This window comes from Xenopus tropicalis, chromosome 1, assembly GCF_000004195.4.
Source record: "Xenopus tropicalis strain Nigerian chromosome 1, UCB_Xtro_10.0, whole genome shotgun sequence".
Lineage (NCBI taxonomy): Eukaryota > Metazoa > Chordata > Amphibia > Anura > Pipidae > Xenopus > Xenopus tropicalis.
The window spans coordinates 3610898-3618644 of record NC_030677.2 but is presented as its reverse complement, the minus strand read 5'-3'; the positions used below and the strand labels follow the sequence as shown (position 1 = coordinate 3618644).

Sequence of the window (7747 nt, the reverse complement as noted above, 5' to 3'; positions counted from 1 at the left end):
CCACCTAATGGCCAGGGCAAAGGCAGGGAAGTTTGATTAGGCAGAAGGAGCATGTGCGAAGCCCCCGACAAAAAAATAAATCAAGCGTCTTCAACCTAAAGACCAGAGAACCAAGTGTTTTGACACTATACACTTAACCTTAGCCAAAAGGTTTCAACTCTGTAATAAAGCAAAATAGCAGAAAACCACCAAATTTCTTTCAGCATTATCAGAAACCAGTTTTTTTTTTATCTTTATTTTTTTTGTATCTTTTAATTTTAAAAATCATTTTAAACCTCTAATGAAACCCAGAACCGCATTCCTAATATCCTTTTTTTCAGGGATTCTCCAGATACACTCTTGTATCCCATCGATTTCATCGTAATGCGACCATTCAGCCAAAAACTCTTTGGTTTCCGCATCCAATTTTTCTTTGTAATACTGGTACAGTTTTTTACCTCTAGAAAGAGACTGAACCACAACAGAGTCAATAGATTCCATAGAACTTACATCAATGCTCTCTGTGTTTTTCTTTCACCATAGGTTCTCCCTGTGAAGCTTTACCTGCCAGATCCTCCTCACCAGAAGACCTAGAAATTGGATCAACTGGAACAGGCAACTTACCAATGTCCACTGCAGACTTTTCAGGTTTTTCCTTTCTTTGCAAACATGTCCCATACAAATGCCCCTCCTGTAAACCTAAGTTACAGTTCCTTGGAAGAGAACAACTTTTTACCTCATGTCCAGCTTTCACACAGTTCTGACACAGTACACAACCATCTGCCACATGCCCGTACTGATGACACCTCCTGCAGAACTCCGGCATACCGTTGAAAAAGCAATCAATGTTGACTGTTCCAAAACTAAATTTAGTATGCGGATACACACCTTTTTCAAAGACGGCCTTGAACCTGTATTTTGAAGTCCAAATGCCAAGTTCATTCAAGTTCTTACCTGTAAATACCAATTTTTTACAGAACCTGCCAAGCACTGCCTCAATCTCCTTGAGCGGAACAAAAGGAGAATATGCTTTTACCACCAGAAAAGTCTCCTCCTCCGTGAAATGTGGAAAGATCTTCAATCCATTCAGCCTAGGGTCAGCCAAATTCTCCTCCAGAATCCTCAGGAAACTACAGAAAATGCCTTCTCCATCAAAGGTGACATTGTAAACTCATTTCCTGGGATAATTTTGGATTGCAAGAATCTCCTTCCTGGAAACCCTGCCGAAATCTTCCAGAATCCTCTGTACAACATAGACCAGATTCTTCTCCTGGTCCAAAGGGTCAGCCGCAACAATTCTAACCAAATGCTTAAAACCAACAAACACTGGAACTGAACCATCTTCCGTAGCCATCATGAAGCACTCTCAGTTTCCTCCTCAGGTTAGGTTATCACTGAAGTGAAGGGTGATCTCTCCTCATTGGCTGGAATAGAAAGCCCACCAAAAGCAGCATGTGGCTTAAGACACAAGGTCGATGCCACAAGGGCAAGGAGCGATGTCTCTGAGCACATAAAGGCTAAAACCTGCACTCGATCTTAACCAAAATAGGTTTCAACTCAGTAATAAAGTGAATCAGCAGATAAATCCACCAAAACACTCTACAGCATCACAAGAAACCATTTTTTCCTTTATTATATATATTTTTTTGTTATTTTTGAAAATAAAATTTACGTTAAATCTCTTATGTAATTCAACACAGCATACCTAAAAAAATCTTCTGATTGACCTTTAATACATTCTGATTGATACATTTTCACTATCTCGTCGTACTCTTCTTGAACCGGCCATTCTTTTAATGCAGCTTGAATTTCCGCATCAGACCTACACTTGTAATATTTGAAGAGTCTCTCGCCTCTGGAAAGAGATTGCACATCAGTAGATTCACTAGACTCCATACCAGAACTTACGTCAGGGCTTTCCAATTTCTTTTTCTTCTCTTTTTTCTCTTTCTTCTCCTTCTTGCGCTTTACTGTGGGTCCTTCTTGTGAATCTTTTACAGCCAAGATTTCCTCACTAGAAGACCTAGGGGTTAGATCAACTGGTACAAGTGACTTACCCTGGTCTGCCGAAACTTCAACAGGTTTCACTTTCTTTTGAGGACATCTAGCGTATAAGTGGCCTTCCTGTAAACAAAAGTTACACTTCTTTGGGAGAACACAGTTCATTACCTCATGACCAATATTACCACAATTTGGGCACAATGTACATCCATCTTTCACATGTCCGTACTGTCTACACCTTCTGCAGAATTCTGGCATACCGTTAAAAAAACAGTCTATATTGACTGTACCCAATCGAAATCTCGCCGGTGGAAAAGTACCTTTTTCGAAGACGGCCTTGAACCTGTATTTCGACATCCATATGCCAAGTTCGTTGAGGACTTTACCTACAAAAAAAAGTTTTTTGCAGTACCTACCTATTACCGTCTCAATCTCCTTAAGTGGGACAAAAGGAGAATAAGATTTGACAATCAAAAAGACTTCCTCCTCCGCGAAATCAGTCGAGGATCAGCCAAATTTTCTATTAGGATGCTGAAGAAGCTGCGGTAAACACCTTCGCCATCAAAGGTGACATCGTAGACTCCTTTCCTGGGGTAATCCTGGATCGCTAAGATCTCCCGTCTGGAAACTCTGCCAAACTCTTCCAAGATCACCTGTACAATATACGCCAGGCCTTTCTCCGCATTCAAAAGATCAGCCGCGAGGATTCTCACCAAATTCTTGACTCGTATGAAGACACAAATCGATTCTTCCGTCGCTGCCATCACAAAGCCACTCCCAGTTTCCCCCTCAGGATAGGGTTATTGCTGGAGTGATGGGTGACCGCCTCCCGTTGCCTGGAATAGAAAGCCTCCCAAAAGCAGCATGTAGCTTAAGGCTGATAGCCGATGCTACAAAGCCAAGGGGCGATGTCTCCGGGCACCTATGGCTAAGACCTGCACTTGATCTTAGCCAAAAGGCCAAAAAGCGATCTGATCTTGGCCAAAAATTAGCCAAGAACTATAGCACAAACAAGACTCTGGAGGTTTCATACACAGCCTATTTCTTATAGTGAGAGCACAACCTCTGAACTCAGTTTGCATATGCAAATCAGCATGCCTGGGAAGGAACATAGTGTTTGTGCAGAGGTTCCCCTGTACATATCATGTTGTTCTGCCTATACACCTACTGGCACAGTTTGGCCTCTCCCCGTGTGTAATGCACACAAACCCCCATGCAACTGGCTTCGTAGTTCTTTAGGGCTGATTCACTAAAGTGCGATAAATTTTTTTGCACATTTTTTGTTTTGCTTTAAAATAGTCGCGATAATTAGCTCGCGATTCACTATACTATTATCGTGTGCGTTAAGTCGCCATATTGCATGTGTTAATTTTTGTGCTGAAAAGAATACGATCGCATGATTCACACACACTTAGAACGTGCTAAATATCGCATTGGTCTATGCGAAAATTAACACCTATTTCAGGCAGGCGGTAATTATAGAAAAGTACAGTTAATGAGCTTGTGCCAATAAAATATGGACTTACAGTATCTAGTATAAATAAATTTGAAGCAACTGGACTTGTTTAGTAATCATTGAAGACGTTTCACTACTCATCCGAGCAGCTTCTTCAGTGTTAATATAGTCATCCCCTATGTAGCAGGAGTGTCGGAGAAACTCAGGAGAATTTTCAACAAACACCACATCCCTGTGTTTTTCAAACCTAGCAACACACTGAGACAAAAACTTGTACACCCAAAGGATCCAACACCAAAGGAAAAACAAAGCAATGTTGTATACGCAGTCCAGTGTAGCGAGGAGTGCACCGACCTTTACATTGGTGAGACAAAGCAACTGCTCTCCAAGCGAATGGCTCAGTATAGGAGGGCAAACACTACAGGCCAGGACTCTGCTGTCTTTCTACACCTAAAAGACAAGGGACACTCCTTTGAAAATAGCAATGTCCAAATTTTGGACAAAGAAGACCGCTGGTTTGAAAGAGGTGTAAAAGAGGCCATTCATGTCAAAGTGGAGAAACCATCCCTTAACAGAGGCGGGGGACTTCGACACCATCTGTCTGCTACATACAATGCTGTTCTAACATCTGTACCCCGGCAGTTTCAGAACTCTTCACACCTCCATTCATGCAACTCTAACAAGTAACACCTGTTTGAAGAGTTGCATGATACTTTGGTAACCCTTTCAAAGTAACTCCACAGCATTCACACCTCTGTGAGTTTCAGATGTCACCTTTCTGAAGAGTTACATAGTGCCATTGTGATTGGATTAGTGGAAGAGTATATATGCTGAGGACTTCCCATACCAGTCAGTTGAACTGAAGAAGCTGCTCGGATGAGTAGTGAAACGTCTTCAATGATTACTAAACAAGTCCAGTTGCTTCAAATTTATTTATACTAGATATACCATGACCTGGATGAATGAAAATCTTCATAGACATGGACTTACAGTGTTATTTATTCAGTCTGTGTTGGCCCCAGAGTGATGCAGCCGCCAGTTTGCAGGGAAATGGGCATTTTTAATACAGTAATTTTGCGCAAGTATTGGCGTGTATGGCTAACATGGCGTGCGTTTATTTATATGTGGCTACAAGTGATGAAATGTTTCGCCAGGCATGGATTCACAGCGAATTTTTGGACGTGCGGCAAATTGTTCCACTGCAAATTTTTTCATGCGTTTCGCAAAAAAATCTGCCAATGGCAAAACGTATGAAAAAATTCCCCACGCAAAAATTCACCGCACATCCAAAAATTGACACAGGTGTCAAAGAATAATAGTCGCGGGCAACAATTTCAAAAGATTTGTGAATTTTTCACGAAAGATAACCAGAACACATTTGCTCATCACTAGCGGCTACTATTTATAAGCATCTACTATTTATATGCTACTATTTATATGCTACTATTGATATGCTACCATTTATATGCTACTATTTATATGCTACTATTTATATGCGGCTACTATTTATATGCTACTATTTATATGCTACTATTGATATGCTACTATTTATATGCTACTATTGATATGCTACCATTTATATGCGGCTACTATTTATATGCTACTATTTATATGCGGCTACTATTTATATGCTACTATTTATATGCTACTATTGATATGCTACTATTTATATGCTACTATTTATATGCTACTATTGATATACTACTATTTATATGCTACTATTGATATGCTACTATTGATATGCTACTATTGATATGCTACTATTTATATGCTACTATTTATATGTGGCTACGATTTATATGTGGCTATGATTTATATGCTACTATTTATATGCTACCATTTATATGCTACTATTTATATGCTACTATTTATATGCGGCTACTATTTATATGCGGCTACTATTTATATGCTACTATTGATATGCTACTATTTATATGCTACTATTTATATGCTACTATTGATATGCTACTATTTATATGCTACTATTGATATGCTACTATTGATATGCTACTATTGATATGCTACTATTTATATGCTACTATTGATATGCTACTATTGATATGTTACTATTTATATGCTACTATTTATATGTGGCTACTATTTATTTGCTACTATTGATATGCTACTATTTATATGTGGCTACTATTTATATGCTACTATTTATATGCTACTATTTATATGCTACTATTGATATGCTACTATTTATATGCTACTATTGATATGCTACCATTTATATGCTACTATTTATATGCGGCTACTATTTATATGCGGCTACTATTTATATGCTACTATTTATATGCTACTATTTATATGCTACTATTGATATGCTACTATTTATATGCTACTATTGATATACTACTATTTATATGCTACTATTTATATGCTACTATTGATATGCTACTATTGCTATGCTACTATTGATATGCTACTATTTATATGCTACTATTGATATGCTACTATTTATATGTGGCTACGATTTATATGCTACTATTTATTTGCTACTATTTATATGCTACTATTGATATGCTACTATTTATATGCTACTATTTATATGCTCCTATTTATATGTGGCTACTATTTATATGCTACTATTTATATGCTACTATTGATATGCTACTATTTATAAGCTCCTATTTATATGTTGCTACCATTTATATGCTACTATTTACAGTATATGCTACAATTTATATGCTACTATTCATATGTGGCTACTATTTATATGCGGCGACTAAATGCGAGCGTTATTTAGCGCATGTACCGCCAAATACCGCACAAAAATAATCTTCGCGAGTTAAATAACGCATGCAATATCTCGTGTAAAATAACGCAAGTATGCTTATAGTGAATTGTGCGAAAAGTCGCCGAAATTTAGACGTGATAAAAATTTTAACGCACACTATAAATAGCGCTTGTTATTTCGCACTTTAGTGAATCAGCCCTTTTGAGAGAAGTTATTTGGTTTATGATCCTATAACTAAAGCTAATAATGCTCTGTATGTTCAACATGGGGGAGATCATAAAGTGTATATGTATATCATTATACATATTCCCAGATGGACTGTTTTATATAAGCAAAGTGACTTTAGCCACAGCATGTGTCTCTATATAATAACCAGTCAGTGCAGGAATCTCCATTGACTTTGCTTTGGGCACAATAAGTTGTGTTTTTTGTTATGTTTGTCCCCTATGTGGGAGGGTTATATGGTGTTTATACTCTATGGCAGAGACTGTTAAAGACTGGGACATTCCTTTACCAACTGATAAACAATCAAAATGGGAGTCTCTAAAGGACCAAGAAAACTCCACATACCTAGGTGCTGCACTTGAATCTCTCTACTGACTTGTAGCAAGGGTGGTTGATGTTTTCTCAGATGCATCTACTGAGGCCGTAGCAGTTGTGGCCTACCTCTAGGTAAGAGACACGTGTGGTCAACTTTAGGTTTTCTGTTTGGCAAGGCTAAGTTAGCCCCAAAACCTGAGCACACCATCCCAAGACTTGAACTTTGTGGAGCTGTATTAGCAGTAGAGATTGCAGACTCTATATTGTGTGAGCTGGATATTCACATTGATGCTGTTAAATTTTACAAAGACAGTAAAGTTATTCTCAGCTATATATATACAATCAGACAAGACACTTGTAAGTGTATGTAAGCAAGTAGGACTCGAGGTGACAAAGCATATAACAAGTGGTGGGCAGCGTTGTCCACCTGCATAAGTGTGCATGCAGTACACGTTGAGGCTATAGAGTCTATGGATATATCAAGCTTCATCAATGCCCTTAAGTTATTCCTTGCTCTCAGTGGGCCAGTGGAACAGTAGAGATCAGTCTGTGGAACTAACTTCACTGGAGCCTGCAGGGAGCTACAGTTTGATTCTAAACCAGTAATGGCTGCACATAGATTTGCAATCCTCCTCATTCTACCCACAGGGGTGGATCTTGGGAGAGAATGATTGGCATCATGCGTAGAATATTCTGTATTGCTGGACTTGAATTCCACATGACTCAGTAATGAGATCTAATCTACATTCCTTGAAGAAGTGTCTGCCATAATCAAATGAAGACCTCTAGTTCCAGTGTCTACAGACCCAGAATCTCCAGTCATCCTTACCCCAGCCACTCTTCTCAACCAGAAAATTGGGAATTTTCCTGTTCCAGCTGGTGACTTTGCAGCAGCAAACCTCTACCAGAGTCAGTGGAAGCACGACCCACGCCTGACCAGCTGCTTCTGGAACAGATGGAAGAATGAATAGCTCCCTCTGCAAGGATGCAAAAAGTGGTAACGACTGACTCCTAATCTACAGGTTGGAGAC

General features: G+C 38.9%; 1 pseudogene; it reads right to left on the bottom strand.

Annotated features, from left to right (window-relative positions):
• Nucleotides 1–490: 490 nt before the first annotated feature.
• Nucleotides 491–1333, bottom strand: LOC116408389 (annotated as a pseudogene).
• Nucleotides 1334–7747: the final 6414 nt, after the last annotated feature.